The sequence below is a fragment of the Gorilla gorilla genome, chromosome 5 (assembly GCF_029281585.2).
Source record: "Gorilla gorilla gorilla isolate KB3781 chromosome 5, NHGRI_mGorGor1-v2.1_pri, whole genome shotgun sequence".
NCBI lineage: Eukaryota > Metazoa > Chordata > Mammalia > Primates > Hominidae > Gorilla > Gorilla gorilla.
This window is the reverse complement of record NC_073229.2, coordinates 158,394,293-158,414,243: the sequence shown is the minus strand read 5'-3', so window position 1 is coordinate 158,414,243 and position 19,951 is coordinate 158,394,293. Positions and strand designations below refer to the sequence as shown.

Below are 19,951 nucleotides of genomic sequence, written 5' to 3'. Positions count from 1 at the left end.
AAGATAACCGTGTCTGGCATATTCAGTATTGGTCTTTGAGAAGTTCAACATAGTGCTGCCCTGGCATGTGGATTTTCATTTACTTTGGGAGAAAGTTATTGGGGAAACTAGTCAATAGAAATAATGATTGATGCTCATGGAACCTAAAGGAGAATCCTCAGAAGGGAACTTTGACACTACCTGTTCCTCTTTACCCAGTGACGCAACATGAACCATCTCTTGAACTAGTATGAGAGAGCTTTATTTTTGCAAAAGTCCAGAGAAACTCTACCAGAACACCAAATTAGAATTGAAGACTATAAGTGGGATACAAATGCATTCAAGTTCATCAATAGTTTTACACTGAAAGAAGTATGAGAAAGCGGCCTCAAATGCACATCTTTTTTAATAATAATACAACGTTTTCTAATCATGAAACTCATCTCTCTACTCCATTTCCTAAACATTCACAAAGCTATTCTTTTTATACTAAAGTATAGAGATAGAGGGTTAAAAAAATGAAAACATAAAGTATGTAGATAGATAAACTTAGAGATATAGATGCTAGATAAATTTTAAATTATGAATTAATATTAAAATATTATTAAAAATTGAAGAAATAGAAAACAAGAGCATCCGTACTCCCACTACATGAACACAATAAACATTGTTTCCTACATTGACTTATCTGTTCTATACACAGCTGAAATACATTTTTTTTTTTTTTTGAGGTGGAGTGTCACTCTGTCGCCCAGGCTGGAGTGCAGTGGTGCAATCTCGGCTCACTGCAACCTCTGCCTCCCGGGTTCAAGTAATTTTCCCTGCCTCATTCTCCCAGGTAGCTGGGATTACCGGCCCCCACAACCACACCCAGCTAATTTTTGTATTTTTAGCAGAGACGAGTTTTCGCCATGTTGGCCAGGCTGGTCTCAAACTCCTGGACTCAATTGATCTGCCCACCTCGGCCTCCCAAAGTGCTGGGATTACAGGTGTCAGCCACCGCACCCAGCCTGAAATACAATTTTTATTGTGATTTATTTATTTCTTTCCTTCCTTCCCTCCCTCCTTCCTTCCTTCCTTTCTTTCTTTCTTTCTTTTCTTTCTTTCTTTCTTTCTTTCTTTCTTTTTCTTTCTTTCTTTCTTTTTCTTTCTTTCTTTTTCTTTCTTTCTCTTTCTCTCTCTCTTTCTTTCTCTCTCTCTTTCTCTTTCTTTCTTCTTTCTCTCTTTCTTTCTTTCTTCTTTCTCCCTTTCTTTCTTTCTTTCTTTCTCTTCTTTCTTTTTTTGAGACAGAGTCTTGCTCTATCGCCCAGGCTAGAGTACAGTGGTGAGATCCTTGCTCACTGCAACCTCTGCCTCCCAGGTTCAAGTGATTCTCCTGCCTCAGCCTCCCGAATAGCTGGGATTACAGGCACTTACCACCATGCCTGGCTAATTTTTGTAATTTACTAGAGATGGGGTTTCACCATCTTGGCCAGGCTGGTCCGAACTCTCGACCTCGTGCTCCACCTGCCTCAGCCTCCCAAAGTGCTGGGATTATAGGCGTGAGCCACTGTGCCCAGCTCTATCGTGATTTCTTTTATTTAACTTAATATAGGTAATGTTTCTCCATAGTATATATATATATATTTTTGAGATGAAGTCTCACTCTGTCACCCAGGCTGGAGTGCAGTGGCAAAATCTTGGCTCACTGCAACCTCCACCTCCCAGGTTAAAGCAATTCTCCTGCCTCAACCTCCTGGGTAGCTGGATTACAGGCTTCTGCCACCACGCCTGGCTAATTTTTGTAGTTTTAGTAGAGACAGGGTTTCACCATGTTGGCCAGGCTGGTCTTCAACTCCTGACCTCAGGTGATCTACCTGCCTTGGCCTCCCAAAGTGCTGGGATTACAGGTGTGAGCCACCACACCCAGCCTTCCATACTATTAAAAACATTTTATAGATACCATGTAAATAGCGGATATACCATACTTTACTCAACCATTTCTGCATTAAGTACCAGTGTTTTGCAACTATAAATAGTGTCAAGATGGCTTTGTGCATATAGATTTATGAATTATTTATTTCAGATAAATTACCTAAAGTGAGACAAATGGGATAAAAATATTGAGCATTTAAAGCTCCTAAAATATTTTGTGATAGCTTTCAGAAAATGTTTTAAAAATTAAAATACAGTGAGCAACCTATGAGAATACCAGCATTACCGAACCCTTGCTAGCATTGAATATTGCCATTTAAAAAATTAGTTCTGTGTAATTATTATGAATATCATTTTATTTTCACACATGCATATTCTAACCAAATAGCATTATTGCTAACTCTCTTTTTACAGGGTGGAGAAAGAAATATATGTATTATTTAATATATGTGGACAAAGCATTTTCCACTTTAGGTTTTCAATGAGTAGCTTGGATCATTGAGGAATGTAGTAATAAGCCACTACACAGTCCCAAGTTATCTTTTGGGGTTTTGGTTTATTTTTTTTAATACAGATTCTCACTCTGTCACGGAGACTGGCATGCAGTAATGCAATCACAGTTTACTGCAGCCTTAACCTCCCCAGCTCAAGCAATCCTTCCACCTTAACCTCTTGAGTAGCTAGGACCGCAGGCGTGTACCACTACTCCTGGCTAATTTATTTCATTTCATTTCATTTTTTTGAGTCAGAGTCTTTCTCTGTTCCCCAGGCTGGAGTGCAGTGGTGTGATCTTGGCTCACTACAGCCTCTGCCTCCCAGGTTCAAGTGATTCTCCTGCCTTAGCCTCCCGAGTAGCTGGAATTACAGGCACGTGCCACCACGCCCAGCTAATTTTTGTATTTTTAGTAGAGACAGGGTTTCACCATGTTGGCCAGGCTGGTCTGGAACTCCTGACTTCAAGTGATTTGCCTGCCTCGGCCTCCCAAAGTGCTGGGATTACAGGCATGAGCCACTGCTCTCAGCCTAATTTATTTTATTTGTAGAGATGGATGATACGATTAGGCTTTTTGTTCCCACCTGAACAGAAAGCCTAATCTCCTCCTGAATTGTAATCCCCATAATCCCCACATGGCAAGGAGAGACCAGGTGGAGGTAATTGAATCATGGGGGGGCGGTTTTCCCTCTGCTCTTTTGATGATAGTGAGTGAATTCTCACCACAGCTGATGGTTATGTAAGAGGCTCTTCCCCCTTTCTCGGCACTTCTTCCGGCCGCCTTGTGAGGAAGGCATCTTGCTTCCCCTTCGCCTCCTGACGTGATTGTGAATTTCCTGAGGCCTCCCCAGCCGTGATGAACTGTGAGTCCATTAAAACTCTTTCCTTTATAAATTACCCAGTCTCAGGCTGTTCTTTATAGCAGTATGAAAGCTGACTAACACAATGGGGTCTGACTATGTTGCCCAGATTGGTCTCAAACTCTTGGGCTCACGTAATCCTACTGCCTCAGCCTCCCAAAATGCTGGAATTACAGGTGTGAGGTGCTGTGTGCGGCTCTAAATTTTGATCTGCCTCAATAATCTTTGAGGCTGATTTTTCATAGCATCAAGGGGTAAAGCCTAATTCTTCTCCAGGAGAGTTACATAAACTGCTGTGTTCTGAGCTGCTGTGCTCCAGTCTTTCTCAGCATCTAATTATTGTAAGGTCAAGTCCTGTTAATTACCACCCAGCTGTATATCAAATTCTTATACCTTGAGCTGATTTATTTCATTTTTTGCATATAGGCTTTTTAGTGGCTTTAAGTTGAGAACAAAGTGTTAATAAAAGAAAGATTAAGCTTAGAAAGAAATTCCAAAAATTCTAAACAAGATGTTTTCTTTTTAAGGAAAAAAAAAGATGTTTTCTTTTCTTTTTACCTGATTTTTCCATTCCTGACCCTGGGGCCTCATTCTGGCTATTCTCTACAGAAAATAAAGACCAGAGATGTACACGTGAGCACCTGGGCACACACACAAACAAAGAGGAACTCACCGCAGATATATTCATGTATATGCATGCGCATTTTCTGAAAGAACCCACCTGAAACTGCTGGTGGTGGTGGTTAATGAAGCACGGGGGCAGATCTTTTCTTCCCTGGCCACTTCTTTGATAATCAGGAATTACCTTTCCCCTCAAAAATTGATTTTGTATAAAAATGGATCACTTCCATGAGTGTTCAGAAAATATATTCATTCATTTCCTTTAAGACACTAAGCACATGTGACCAATCTAAATGGAATTGTCACGTTTGTGTGGTTATGGAGTAAATGGAACAAGGATGAGATGACTTTAGCAGCTGTTTAAGTAATAAACTGTTTAGATCCATTTTCCTTTATGCATCTGGGTGCTACAGGCTTATTCTTTTTTAATTTCTTAAAATTCTTTATTTTTATTTCAAATACCTTTGCCACTTAATCCAGGATACAGGCTTATTCTTGTTAAGTTTAACGGGAAGGGAAAGGGACGTTTACAGACCAAGTCAAGATGACGAACAAGAACAATATATGTGCGACAAAGCCTTGCTGTAAATCTCCTCCCTAGTATCTCTCTTCTGCAGGCCCAGTAATTTGTAGCAAGAACAACTACAAGACCCCCGCTGGGAGCGGTGGCTCACGCCTGTAATCCCAGCACTTTGGGAGGCCAAGGCGGGCGGATCACGAGGTCAGGAGATCGAGACCACGGTGAAACCCCGTCTCTACTAAAAATACAAAACATTAACTTGGCGCAGTGGCGGGCGCCAGTAGTCCCAGCTACTCGGGAGGCTGAAGCAGGAGAATGGCGTGAACCCCGAAGGCGGAGCTTGCAGTGAACCGAGATCGCGCCACTGCAGTCCCACCTGGGTGAAAGAGGGAGACTCCGTCTCAAAAAAAAAAAAAAAAAAAAAAAGAACAACTACAAGACCTGAATTTTCTTTCCTTTTATAAACAGCATTTGAAATTCTCCATGGGGGATCTTGGGGTACATTAAAAATAAGGTATCATAAGCAAACACCCGTATCTGTTTACATAGGATCCACTTCTGCCTTTGTGCAGAGCCCAGTAATAACTTGATATACAAGTAAAAAGCATGTCTATCATTCACTCACTTAACAAGTCTCCACTGATCGACTACTATGGCCAATATTCCTATACTATTATGCTAAGGCACAAAAAATTGGCTTCTGAATAACTCAGGACACAGTCCCTTCTTCTACAGTTTACAGTCTGGGGATATCTAAGTTATAAATAATAAGCATTAGAAATACTTGTTTATTCAAGAAGTATATTCTTTTGCCTTCTCTATGCCCCTCTTACCTTTTTTCAATGTTATGTTCTAGAAATGAAAATTTACTTCTAACTAATATTAACCATAGCTTTGTGGAAAGGTTTCCAATTTTATCATCTCTATTTTCCCACAAAAAAAATTCATAATAAAAACAGTACTATGTACTATCTGGGAAGAAAGCAAATATTGATGCTATCAAGAATGAATTCCGGTCAGGTGCAGTGGCTTATGCCAGTAATCCCAGCACTTTGGGAGGCCGAGGCGGGTGGATCACCTGAGGTCAGGAGTTCGAGACCAGCCTGGCCAACATGGTGAAAACCCATCTCTACAAAAATACAAAAATTAGCTGGGCATGCTGGCAGGCACCTGTAATCCCAGCTACTCGGGAGGCTGAAGCAGGGAGAATTGCTTGAGCCCGGGAGGTGGAGGTTGCAGTGAGCTGAGATCGTGCCACTGCATTCTAGCCTGGGTGACAGACCAAGACTCTCCGTCTCCAAAAAAAAAAAAAAAAAAAAAAAAAATGAATTCCATTTAGTCTTCTATTTCAAAGAGGTTACTAAGGCAGTAATAAATACTAGAGTTAAAAGAAATATATTTAAAGTATAATTTTCAAATAAGATTTATTACTCATTTACTATATGTGTTTTAGTTGTTACCTGGTTCATTTTGCTTTTAGTACGTGCATATTTTGAGTCAATGTGATGAAGTGATTAAAAGCTAACTGCATTTACTTTTCCCAGTTATTTCAGTTTCCTCAACTGTAAAATAGGGATGGTGACAATTATACCTTCCTCATAGGGATGTTGTGAGCATAAAGTGAGCAAGTAAATGTAAAGCACTTTAGGACAACATGCTTTTCCTTCTTGGCTTTAGGTGTAATCTTTTGTCTCAGCCAGCTTCAGTTTGTATATCTGCCTTAAAAGCTTTTCCAGCAATGCTCTCCACTTTTCTGTCCTGAGTGAGTGACAGGCACCTTGCATTAGTCCTTCAGATAGCTCCAGATAGTTTAGAAAAGACATACATGCCACAGCCAGGCACGGTGGCCCACGACTGTAATCCCAGCACTTTGGGAGGCCAAGCGGGTGGATCACCTGAGGTCAGGAGTTCAAGACTAGCCTGGCCAAGATGGTGAAACCCTATCTCTACTAAAAATACAAAAATTAGCCAGGCATGGTAGTGGACGCCTGTAATCCCAGCTACTCAGGAGGCTGAGGCAGGAGAATCACTTGAACCTGGGAGGCGGAGGTTGCAGTGAGTCGAGATTGTGCCACTGTACTCCAGCCTGGGTGACAGAGTGAGTGAGACTCCATCTCAAAAAAATAAATAAATAAAGACATATGTGCCAGAGCCAGGGACCAGGGACCAGCCATGGAGGCTAACTCCTAAGACTACCACTAAGCTGGGCAGGAGGTGGGGAAAGAGCAAGTGAAAACACCACAACGCTTTCCTACTTATTTTAAAATGTCTTCTTAGGGGCTGAGTGAGGTGGCTCCCACCTGTAATCCCAGCATTCTGGGAGGCCAAAGTGTGAGGATGGCTTGAGGCCAGGAGTTCAAGGCCAGCCTGGGCAACATAGCAAGACCCCATCTCTACAAAAAATAAAAACAAATTAGCCAAGCATGGTGGCATGAGCCTGCAGTCCCAGCTACTCAGGAGGCTGAAGTGGGAGGATCACTTGAGCCCAGGAGCTGGAGTCTAGGCTGGACAACATAACAAGACCTCATCTCTTATTTTTTATTTATTTATTTTTATTTTTATTTTTTATTTTTTGAGACAGGGTCTCACTCTGTCACCCAGGCTTGAGTGCAGTGGCACAATCATGGCTCACTGCAGCCTCAACTTCCGAGGCTTAGGCGATCCTCCCACCTCAGCTTCCCAGGTAGCTGGGACTACAGGTGCGTACCACCACACCTAGCTAACTATTTGTACTTTTTTTGTAGAGACAAGGTTTCACCATGTTGCCCAGACTGGTCTCAAACTCCAGGCAATCCACAGCCTTGGCCTCCCAAAGTGTTAGGATTATAGCATGCGCCACTGCACTCGGCCCTGTCTCTATTTAAAACAAAAACAAAAACAAAAACAAAATAAAAATCTTTAAAAGAAAAAAAAACACCTTTTTGGATGAGGGGGGCAGGATTCAGCATTTGCTTGGTTGCTATAAACTTTTGACTGTTTTCCAGATTTTAACAGATTTGGTTTAACAGTTTATGCTTACTTTCTGATGTTTTGGTTGGGGTATAGGAGCTTGGAGCTTCCTATTGCACCATTTTGTTGATATCACCTTCCTTGATAAGATTGTTCTCTTTTTTCTTCTTCCTTCCTTCCTTCTTTCCTTTCTTTCTTTTTGAGACAGGGTCTCTCTCTGTCACCCAGACTAGAGTGCAGTGGCAAGTGGCAGGATTTTGGTTCACTGCAGCCTCAGCCTCCCCGGGTTTAGGTGATTGATCCTCCCACTTCAGCCTCCCAAGTAATTGGGACTACAGGCATGTGCCACTGTGCACAGCTAATTTGGGTGTTTTTTTGTTTTGTTTTTTTGTTTTTGTTTTTTTGGTAGAGATGGAGTTTTGCCATGTTGCCCAGCCTGGTCTCAAACTTCTGGGCTCAAGCCATCCTCCCACCTCAGCCTCCCAAAGTACTGGGATTACAGGTCACCATGCCTGGCCCACTTTCTTTTTACTTATTTATTTTTTTCTTTTACTCTTGGCAAGCAGGAATAAAAGACTGGATAAGATTTTAAAGGCTAACTTGTCCATGACTCCCCTTCCCCACAGAAATGGGACTACTGAGAGCACTCAGTCCTTCTGAGGATCAGCTGAGATAATGACACAATAAATCTGCCTGGCCCATTGTAAATACTCCATTAAAAATATTATTAGTAATTATTATTCTGAACTTTAGTGTGAATTGAAATGCTTGGTATTCCAGATCTAGGGAAACCTCAATAGCAGATTGCAGTGGCATTTACTTCCTCTTTTTAGAGACAGCTAATGGTAGCATCATTCTTCCTCAGTGGTACCCTCCTGCCCTCAAATATCTTAAATGTCTGTTTGATCCTTGGCCAGAGTCTGGATCCACAATTATATTTCTTTTCTTTTTTTTTTTTTTTTTTTTTTTGAGATGGAGTCTCGCTCTGTCACCCAGGCTGGAGTGCAGTTGTCCGATCTCAGCTCACTGCAGCCTTTGCCTCCCTGGTTCCAGTGATTCTCCTGTCTCAGCCTTCTGAGTAGCTGGGATCACAGGCATGCACCACCACACCAGGCTCATTTTCTGTATCTTTAGTAGAGACAGCGTTTCACCATGTTGGCCAGGCTGGTCTCGCACTCCTGACCTCAAGTGATCCACCTGCCTCGGCCTCCCAAAGTGCTGGGATTACCAGCCATGAGCCACCGCATCGGCCCACAATTACATTTTGTAAATATTATAAGATTTCTTTCTTTCCTTCTTTCTTTCTTTCTTTTTTTTTTTTTTTGAGATGGAGTCTCCAGGCTGGAATGTAGTGTCACCGTCTTGGCTCACTGCAACCTCCACTTCCCAGGTTCGAGCGATTCTCCTGCCTCAGCCCCCGAGTGGCTGCGATTATAGGCATGTGCGACCACGCCTGGCTAATTTTTTGTGTTTTTATAGAGATGGGGTTTCACCATGTTAGCCAGGATAGTCTCAATCTCCTGACCTGGTGATCCACCTGCCTCGACCTGCCAAAGTGCTGGGATTACAGGCGTGAGACACCACGCCTGGCCATATTATAAAATTTCTAAGGCTAGACCTGGAAAAAGAAACAATAAAATACAAATTCAGTTCACGTAAAGAGAAAGGACACTTGCAGTATATTGCAGTATTTCCCATTGCCCTGTAAAAATAAATAGAATAGAAAATATAGACTGAAAGAAAAGGCAAAAATAAAGCTGTATATGATGCCCTGCCAGAGCACCTAGAGAAAACACATGGAAATGCTGTGGAAAATACCTGCAAAGGGAAGCAACTAGTACAGGATCTTCTTGAAACACTCAAAGACTCATATTATTTTTCTTAGCTTCCCAGAAGTTAAGAACTCAAGTGGTCTGGCTGGGATCAGAACCTGCACCTCTTAAAGTTGAATACTTACTAAATCTATCCACTTCTCCACATGTTATATAGATGTTTTTCATTCCCTGGACATTCTCCCACTTATTTCTTCATAGCCCTAATGACCTGCCCACTGAATACCAAAGAGATGTTGGATAAAGAATCATTGTCGAGATGTATGATTAACTTGCCTAAATGCTAACCCAGTTTTGCAGTGAAAACCCTGTATCTCTGCCATCCAAAACTTTGTAAAAGCTGTATTCATGGTGTTTTTGCTTATGCAGAAAAATGCATTTCATATTTGTCAGGTATTGTTTTTAACATGTGTTTCATATCAAATACAAGAAAAGCCAAATGTAATCTTAAAAAAAATATTGGCAAGGTCTGCTAAGAGTGAGTCTTCCAACACATCTGGGAACCTCCGTAAAAAATTAACTCAACATTCTGGACTCTTGGGATGGCCAGATTATTAACTGGTTTAGCAGAAGCACTTTCTGTGCAAGCCAAGGCATATAAGAAATATTTAAACCTGTAGACCATTAAATACTGTACGGTTAGCCTACTGCATGAGAAAAACAGCAAATGTGTTAATGGAGATGTCTAGTTCCATTCATAACAAAGAAAAGAAACCATGTGTTTGTTAACAATTACACGTAGCAGTCTAGATTCTATGGCTAAAGTGTTAATGGAAGATTGAATATCAGACTTTTTTGCTAAAACAAAGTTAAACATTACAACTTACAGCATAAAGCAAATTATAATCCCATTGGCCTTGAATTTGACTTAGTTCCTGTATAGGAAAGAGTAGGAACATTTTTCCTAGAACCTCGCATAAAATCCAAGTCCTGATTTTTATTTTTTCCTCTCATGTCAAGTACCTTTTTGGAGGTAAGTCCAAGGAGAAAAACACTAAGGAATATAGTGTCATTTGCAATGAGAGATATTTACAACATTTCTCTTTTCCCCATACAGCCTAGGAGTGGATGTTTGTTCATTGTTTAACCTAAGCCTAAGAATCATTTCTTATATTATCCCCCCCCTTTTTTTTTTTTTGAGACAGAGTTTTGCTCTTGTTGCCCAGGCTTGAGTGCAATGGCACAATCTCGGCTCACCGCCACCTCCGCCTCCCGGGTTCAAGCGATTCTCCTTCCTCAGCCCCCTGAGAAGCTGGGATTACAGGCACGCACCACCACGCCTGGCTAATTTTGTATTTTTAGTAGAGATGAGGTTTCTCCATGTTAGTCAGGCTGGTCTCGAACTCCCAACCTCAGGTGATCCGCCCACCTCGGCCTCCCAAAGTGCTGGGATTACAGGCGTGAGCCACTGCGCCCGGCTCTTACATTATCCTTATACAGCACAATGACCCTAAAATAGCTATATTTGGGTTCTTGCCTGTACCCAGTGGATAAACACTGCTCAATTTGTATTACTTTCATTTGGCAGAAGTTGGTTTAAGCAAATTAGAGATTCCTGGGGAGCTTGAAAATACATTGATAACCCAGTCTCCCTACTCCCTTTGGATAGGAACTTAGCACTGTTATTTCATTTTTTAAGTTCCTAATTATAATGGGTAGCTATGATTGAAACTACTGGAAAGAAATATGTTTTTGATGAGGGCAAGAAAACCTGGTCATAGTTTTTGAACAAATCCAAATATTGTATTGAATAGAACTTAAATATTTGAAAAGAGTTTTGAAGATTATTTTTTCCCAGCCCCATACTATGTTATAGTCATAGACAATAATCTGAAAGATGAAAACAGCCAGTCATTAGAAATTTTTTCTAAAGCCAGGTGCGGTGGCTCACACCTGTAATCCCAGCACTTTGCGAGGATGAGGTGGGTGGATCACCTGAGGTCAGGAGTTTGAGACTAGCCTGGCCAACATGAGGAAACCCCATCTCTACTAAAAATACAAAAATTAGCCGGGCGTGGTGGTGGGCGCCTGTAATCCCAGCTACTTGGGAGGCTGAGGCAGGAGAATCGCTTGAACCTGGGAGGCAGAGGTTGCAGTGAGCTGAGATTGCGTCATTGCACTCCAGCCTGGGCAACAAGAGTGAAACTCCGTCTCAAAAAAAAAAAAGAAACTTTTTCTAATGAGTACATTTGGTAGTGGACCACAGCCTAAACAGGTTTCTACATCTCTATGCAAAGAAAAAAATGGCATTGAAATGCAATGTCAGAAGTTACAGCCTGGCTGCTAGGTTGGGAATAGCTTCTTTCATTCACCTCCAGGCATTTAAAGAGGCACCCCCTACTCTGAGGTAACCCCACCATGGCATGTTATTGCCCCAACACCAGGAATTCAGGAGGATTAAAGCACTAGAAGAAATGAAGATACATGTGTTAAAACACAACATTTTGGCAGAATAATTATCTCCTTTAATTCTAGTAGCTCAAGTAGAGTGGGATTTATGATTCACATTTTTTATTATTTAGGGATAAGTAACAAAAATTTTTTGAATGCCAGCTGGGCGTGGTAGCTCACACCTGTAATCCTAGCACTTTGGGAGGCCAAGCTGGGTGGATCACTTGAGGCCAGGAGATTGAGACCAACCTGGCCAACATGGTGAAACCCTGTCTCTACAAAAAACACAAAAATTAGCCAGGTGTGGTGGCCCACACCTGTAATCCCAGCTACTCAGGAGGCCGAGGTACGAGAACTGCTTGAACCCAAGAGTCAGAGGCTGCAGTGAGCACAGATCGTGCCTCTGCACTCCAGCCTAGGCGAGAGACTGAGACTCCCTCTCAAGAAAAAAAAAAAATTATATGTGCCAAGTGTCCGTTTAGGACTCGTGAAATTTACAAGAGATCATAAACAAAGCAAATAAGAAAATTACTTATTAGGAGGTAAGTGTCATGGAGAAAAATAAAGCAGGAAATGGGAACAAAGTTTCCATTTAAACAAAATGACAAGCAAGGCTTCACTGAGAAGGTGCCAGCTGAGCAGATACCTGAAGGAGGTGAGAACTGTGTGGAAGGCTGGGCAAAGAACATTCCAGGGTGAGGGCTCAGTGAGTACAACCCCAGGAAAGAAGTCTTTTTACTTTTTCCATAATTATTTGCATATAGATTATTCAATTGATAAAGCAAACTTTTTCTTTTTCTTTTTTTGAGGCGGAGTCTCACTCTGTCACCCAGGCTGGAGAGCAGTGGCACAGTCTTGGCTCACTGCAACCTCCACCTCCCAGGTTCAAGCAGTTCTCCCATCTCAGCCTCCCGAGTAGCTGGGATTACACGAGCCCACCACCATGCCCAGCTAATATTTGTGTTTTTAGTAAAGACAGGGTTTCACTATGTTGGCCAGGCTGGTTTCAAACTCTTGACCTCAGATGATCTGCCTGCCTCGGCCTCCCAAAGTGCTGGGATTACAGGCATGAGCCACTGCGCCTGGCCTGAGCAAACTATTTTTAATAAAAAAAAATTTTTTTTTTTTGAGCCGGAGTCTCACTCTGTTGATCAGGCTGGAGTGCTGTGGCATGATCTTGGCTCACTGCAACCTCTGCCTCCCGGGTTCAAGTGATTCTCCTGCCTCAGCCTCCAGAGTAGCCGAAACTACAGGCGTGGGCCACCATGCCTGACTGATTTTTGTATTTTTAGTAGAGATGGCGTTTTGCCATGTTGGCCAGGTTTCTATCAAAAAATTATATCTCTCCCGAGAGGAGTATATGACTCCATCTAAGTCATTATACTCCTGTTGACATGTTTGATGGTACAAAATGGATAATAATAACCTTTACCAATTATTAAAACTTAGAGGCCCTAACCCTAACCCTAAACTGAACTCTAACTTTGCCAATTTTTCCAATAAGGAGACTACAGCTAAAAGATATTAACTAATATCCCAGGGGCACATACATAGTCAAGTAAATTTTAAGTTTTACTTAAATTTTCTCTAGGTCTGTCTGACACCAAAGCTCATGCTCTAAACTGCTATATCTAACTATTTCTACCAACTCCACTCTAAAATAAATGCAAGGAGGCCTCTCTTAACCACAGTAGATGTACTGTAAATAACATATATAACTTCTATCTGTGTAGCCTTCTGTAAGCCACTTGGCCTCCCTCAGAGTCTGTTTTCCCATCTATTAAATAAGGGAGCTGAACTAAGTCATCTGTTAAATATCTTCTAGCCACAACATACTATGATTCTGTGATAGATTAACTTTGGCTACTTTAACATAATTTGACTCCTACAAATCAATGATGTGGTCAATAAACATGCATTGATTACCTTTTCTCTGGATCAGGCAAAATCTACAAAACACCATGCCACAAATAATTTTTACTTAATAATTTAATTATATGTGTTTTTCTTTTCTTTTTTTTTTTTTTGAGACAGAGTTTCGATCTTGTTGCCCAGGCTGGAGTGCAATGACGCAATTTCAGCTCACCGCAACCTCTGCCTCCCTCATTCAAGCGATTCTCCTGCCTCAGCCTCCCTAGTAGCTGGGATTACAGGCATGCGCCACTATGCCCGGCTATTTTTGTATTTTTAGTTGAGACAGGATTTCTCCATGTTGGTCAGGCTGGTCTCGAACTCCCAACCTCAGGTGATCTGCTCGCCTCAGCCTCCCAAAGTGCTGGGATTACAGGCGTGAGATACCGCGCCTGGCCAATTATATGTTTTGATATAGAATGCAAACAATCTAGATATCTTGGCCTGGCATAGAATCTCAGGTCGAAACTCCAATGCCTGCAGAGCCAGGTGGGAAATTTAAATAGGCGAAGTGGAAACGGGTGTTCGGACTTGGCTCTGTGTCAACTCAAAACAGCCATTTTAGGGCCAGGCATGGTGGCTCATGCCTGTAATCTCAGCACTTTGGGAGGCCAAGGCGGGTGGATCACTTGAAGTCAGGTGTTCAAGACCAGCCTGGCCAACATGATGAAACCCCATCTCTACTAAAAATGCAAAACAAAATAAAAAAAAAAAAAAAAACAGAACAGAAAAGAAAATTAGTTGGGCATGGTGGCACGCACCTGTAATCTCAGCTACTCAGGAGGCTAAGGCACAAGAATTGCTTGAACCTGGGAGACCAAGGCTGCAGTGAGCTGAGACCGTGCCACTGCACTCCAGCCTGGGTGACAGAGCAAGACTCTGTCACAAAAACAAAAACAAAAAAACAGCCATTTTAGTACATTGAAAAGCTGTGTTCCATTGTAACCTAAATGTGTTACGTGTTTTAACTGACAAATGCAGATGTGCCATCATTGATTCTGGTGATATTATTGAAAAAATTAGGTAAGATGGACTCCCTTAAAGAATCTAAAATTACCACTTATCGCCTCACTCCTTACTCATGTGTCCGTACTTATTGCCTCCATAGCACCCACCTCAACTACCAGCATCAGAAAACAAGTTCCGGCCGGGTGCAGTGGCTCACACCTGTAAGAGTGGCTCACACTTTGGGAGGCCAAGGTGGGTGGATCATTTCAGGTTGGAAGTTCGAGACCAGCCTGGCCAATATGGTGAAACCCTGTCTCTATTAAAAATACAAAAATTAGCCAGGCGCGGTGGTGGGTGCCTGTAATCCCAGTTCCTTGGGAGGCTGAGGCAGGAGAATCACTTGAACCGGGGAGGCGGAGGTTGCAGTGAGCCAAGATCACACCACTGCACTCCAGCCTGGGCAACAGAGCCAGACTCTCTCAAAAAAAAAAAAAAAAAAAAAAAGAAAACAAGTTCCATGAGGGCAAGATCTGTCTGTCTGTTCACACCTATGCCCATGGCTCCTAGCACTGTGCCTATTGTATAATAAGTTATCCACAAATATTTATTAAATGAATAACTGAATAAATTTCAAGATTGAAGATAAATTTGAGTTTTAAGAAACCAGTATCCATTCTCCATTGACATCTTAAAATGTAACTCAAGACATGGACTCTAGCCCTTAATTGGTCCCTAACACAAGTTACGTTACCCTCTGGACCTCGATTGTCTCAACCATAATGCAAGGGGGGAGGTAATAAAAGACCCCCTTCAGGTCCCCAAATCTCTGATCCTCTGAACTCTACTAGTTGTGTAGAATATAGAAAACATTTGATTTAATAGACATTTGACCTGAATATCTTGACCTTGTGTAGACCAGAGTTTAAATTCAAGTGCTTGCTGAGCCAGGCAGGAAACATAAATAAGTGAAGTGGGTTGGGTGGTGAATTGCCTTAAGCTATTTGCAATTACAAAGGCCAAACTGAAAAATATCGAAATCAAAAAGAATGCAAATGAAATAAAACCACAGAAGGAGGAACATCTGACTAGTTGTTTGGAATCACAATCTCTTGTGGGGTCAAGTATTGTTCCTAGGCCTCATGTTATATAAATGTGATTAATGTTAAGCAATTGAAGAAGGATAAATCATTAGCTTGCAGAGATCAAGATGATAAGACTCCTGATCTCTGACCCTGCATTAATCTCTTGACCAGACTCCTGCTATCCTGGTCCAAACCATCATCTTTATGAGCGTGGCGGTTGATGTACCAAATTTGCAAACTATGGGCATGTTTGCTGTAGTGAGATAATGTGGCCACATTCCATCCTGACCGGTGTGGTGTGAAGTGGAGGACTGTAGCCCAGGGACAAAGGCATGAGAAACCCATTCGACTGTGTGAGTGAAGCCCACCACCCAGGATCCAAAGGCAGTAGTGGTCCGGTGGGTCAGAGATAGAGCAACTGCTCTCAGGAAGCCCTCAGCCAAGCACAGGAACAAGGGCCCACACGCATTCTGCAGGCCTGCCACACTAGTCTGAGCACAGAATGCTGTGCTTCCTCCTGTTGCTGGAGCTCGTGGACAGCTTTGACCCTCTATGACCATCTGCCTGGTCACCAAATTCCAAAGCCATGAAATATTTTGGATTCCCCCATCTTCCCTAGTTTTCAGTCATTCTTCAAGTCTTGCAAAGCATTCTTCTAGCTGCCCTCCACACCCATCCCTGCCTTTTCACTTTCAGAGCTCCCATGTGAGTTCGTGCTCTGTCAACTCCCTGTTGTTATAGCAGCCCCCGATCCCCTCAGCTCCTGTATTCTTCAACTCTGGTCTTTACTGCAAACTGCCAAGCCTTCTGAATTTCCATGGCATGAAGGACACATTGACATTTAAAGCCTTCCACCATGTGGCTTCCAATGATTTTGCCCATGAGTCTTGCACTCCCATGGAATTGTTCAACCAAGTGTTGCCCAAATGTGGCTTGTTGAGTTTCGTTCCCACACCTTTGTTTGTGCTGTCCCACCCAGAGAGGACACCCTTCTACTGCCTCCTCGCCAATCCAAATGGTGCCAGTGTTTTTAAAAGCCTGTTCAGGTTCTACTTCCTCCCTGAAGCCTTGCTCAACAACTTTGCCCATATTATTGCTTCCTTCTTTAAACTATGACAAAACATTAGCTCTACCGCATACTTCACATTTAGAGGTATACGATACCGGGTTCCAGATCTGTTTTGTTGATGTCTATGTTCTGCTCCTCAATCCAAATACGATGTCTAGGGAGCAATGAGTTAGCAACTAGGGTAGTAGTTTCTTAAAACAAATGTTCAGTAAATAGTGTTGAATGTGATAAGCCCATCTAAGAGAGTCAATGGAAGAAGACTCTTTTATCTCATAGATACAAAGAACTGAATTCAAAATTACTATTTGCAAGACGGTATTATATCCTATGATACCAGCCAGGGGCCATTTCCTAAAGCCTCACTAAAGCAGTTTGAGAAGCAAGCTTTCACTTCCCTAGAGATAAAGTATTTTTGCTACTTTTGGTCATGCAACTTGAGATATGAGAAAAACAACTTCCCTGGCTAATAGGAAACAAGCATTTTGAGAATTTCTTTTGTATCTTAGGAAGAACTAATGACTTTAGCACAAACTGCTAAAGTGATCCATGGAAAGCCATATGCAAATTATTATAAACCAAAAAGGAATCAGAGACAAACCCATATTTTATATTTTAGTTCTTCTCTATCTTCATCAGAGGTGATTTTAACATTTCAACCTGAGAAAACTCATTTTTTTATTAAAAAAAGTTTTAAAAAAATTTATGCATACGTGAATATATTTATTTGTTGAAGAAATGTTCTTTTTTTGTTTTTAGAGATGGAGTCTTGCTCTGTCACCCAGGCTGGAATGCAGTGGTGCGATCTCAACTCACTGCAACCTCCGCCTCCTGGGTTCAAGCGATTCTCCTGCCTCATCCTCCCAAGTGGCTGGGATTACAGACATGCGCCACCACGCCTGGCTAATTTTGTATTTTTAGTAGAGACGTAGTTTCTCCATGTTGGTCAGGCTGGTCTCAAACTCCCAGCCTCAGGTGATCCACCTGCCTCAGCCTCCCAAAGTGCTGGGATTACAGGCGTGAGCCACCACGCCTGGCCTAATTTTTATATTTTTAGTAGAGACGGGGTTTTGCCATTTTGGCCAGGCTGGTCTGGAACTCCTGACCTCAGGTGATCCGCCCACCTTGGCCTCCCACAGTGCTGGGATTACAGGCATGAGCCACCGTGCGCATGTGCTCACTGCCCGGAGTAATATTCTTTAAATAAGGATGAACTAGAATGGAGACAGATGACCATAACTACTTTTTTTCCCTAGCAATTCCACCACAATTCAACTTTCCATTAACTGGAAACAATTCATAGAATTAAGACTATATCTTATTTCTGACATCAGTAGAACTATTAATAACTTACACTTGGCCAGGCGCTGTGGCTCATGCCTGTAATCCCAGCACTTTAGGAGGCTGAGGTGAGCAGATCTGTTGAGGTCAGGTGTTTGAGACCAGCCTGGCCAACATGGTGAAACCCTGTCTCTACTAAAAATACAAAAATTAGCCAGGCATTGTGGCAGGTGCCTATAATCCCAGCTACTCAGGAGGCTGAGGCACGAGAATTGCTTGAACCCAGGAGGCGGAGGTTGTAGTCAGCCAGCCACTGCACTCCAGCCTGGGCAACAAAGCTGTCTCAAAAAAAAAAAAAAAAAAGAAAGAAAACTTACTCTCATGTTTATTTTCCAGATTCTCTGCAAAACTTCTGGACAACTGACATCTCCCTAAATGTGATATTCTGATACACCCCCATCTTCTGATGTTTAAATTGTAACCTGTGACAATACTTCTAGATGTCAAAACAATAGTGATTAAACATTCAACGGTTACCTTCTAAATATGATCTTTCTTCCACTTACCTAACCCAATACTTTCAAGTCTATCAGACAAGAAAAATCTCTTTCTACCTCCTAGGACTCATAGAAAATAAGTTGAAAAATAGTAAGACTTCTGTTAGAAAAATAATTTTTAAAGATGTCCCCCAACCCAAAACAGAAGCCATGAGGATTTAAACAAGTGAAGCCAAGGTCCACTGATTTTTAGGGGGCTTACAGTTTGAAATGGTATCTTTTAAATTCAAATTTTATTCAAATTATTCTGTCTGCAGAATACTGCACATACTCATTCTGTTTTTCAGAATGTACATGCTGTCATTTATTAAATTACTAAACTTTACTTTCATTAATTTTTTTTTTTTTGAGACAGCATATCCCTCTGTCACCCAGGCTAGAGTGCGGTGGCTCACTGCAACATCCGCCTCCCAGGTTCAAGGGATTCTCCTGCCTCAGCCTCCTGAGTAGTTGGGATTATAGGCATGTGCTACCACACCCAGCTAATTTTTGTATATTTAGTAGAGACAGGGTTTCACCATGCTGGCTAGGCTGGTCTCGAACGCCTGACCTCAGTTGATCCACCTGCCTCGGCCTCCCAAAGTGCTGAGATTACAGGCGTGAGCCTTAATTTTAATAAACATAATTATTGTTGAAATTGTTAGTTGTGATAATGGCATGGTGGTTAGGCAAAAAAAAGTTGTCAGAAACACATTCTGAAGAAATTATAAACCTTGAGTGGTGGCTCACACCTAATCTTAGCACTTTAGGAGGCTGAGGTGGGAGGATTGCTTGAAGCTGGGAGTTTGAAACCAGCCTGGGCAAACAAGTGAAACCCCGTCTCTACAAAAAAAAAAAATGTTAATAACTTATAGATAATTGTTATGATGTCTGAGACTTGATTTAAAATATTACAGCCAAAAAATAAGGCAAGATAGGTAAAAATAAGATTAGCAAAATATTGATAATTGTTAAAGTTGGTTGATAGGTACATAGAGGTTTATTATACAGTTTACTGTTGTGTATGCTTTAAGCTTTCTATAATAAAATATTTTAAAATTGCATACTGTTATTTTGCTGTTCTTATTATATCATCACGTTTTTGCCCCTCCTCAATCATACTCCCATGGCATATATCCTACTGGAGAATTCTTCTTGAATCCTTATTCCAGGGAAAGAAAGAAAGAACCAAAGAGCCCATGTGGATTCAGCCAGGAGCCAAACTCCAGGCGCTGGTCACTTCTTTAGCTTCCAACTTCCTGCTAAGCCACAGGTGTTTCATGAGGACATTTTATTTATTTATTTATTTATTATTTATTTATTTATTTATTTATTTATTTATTTATTTTGAGACAGAGTTTTGCTCTTGTCACCCAGGCTGGAATGCAATGGCATGATCTCAGCTCATTGCAACCTCTGTCTCCCAGGTTCAAGTGATTCTTCTGCCTCAGCCTTCAGAGTAGCTAGGATTACAGGTGTGCGCCACCACACCCGGCTAATTTTGTATTTTTAGGAGAGACAGGGTTTCACCATGTTGGCCAGGCTGGTCTCAAACTCCTGACCTCAGG

At 41.8% G+C, this 19,951-nt stretch overlaps 1 protein-coding gene and 1 long non-coding RNA gene across 2 annotated transcripts in view; both read left to right on the top strand.

The window, feature by feature from the left end:
- The window catches only part of SGK1 (serum/glucocorticoid regulated kinase 1), a 150,116-nt gene that overhangs the window by 86,336 nt on the left and 43,829 nt on the right, over window positions 1–19,951 (top strand). The gene's annotated exons all lie outside the window — the stretch shown is intronic.
- Window positions 1,757–19,659, top strand: LOC129534334 (uncharacterized). Its single transcript, XR_008680886.1, has 3 exons — window positions 1,757–3,249; window positions 14,579–14,670; window positions 18,244–19,659. It is a non-coding gene; the product is annotated as an uncharacterized lncRNA (long non-coding RNA).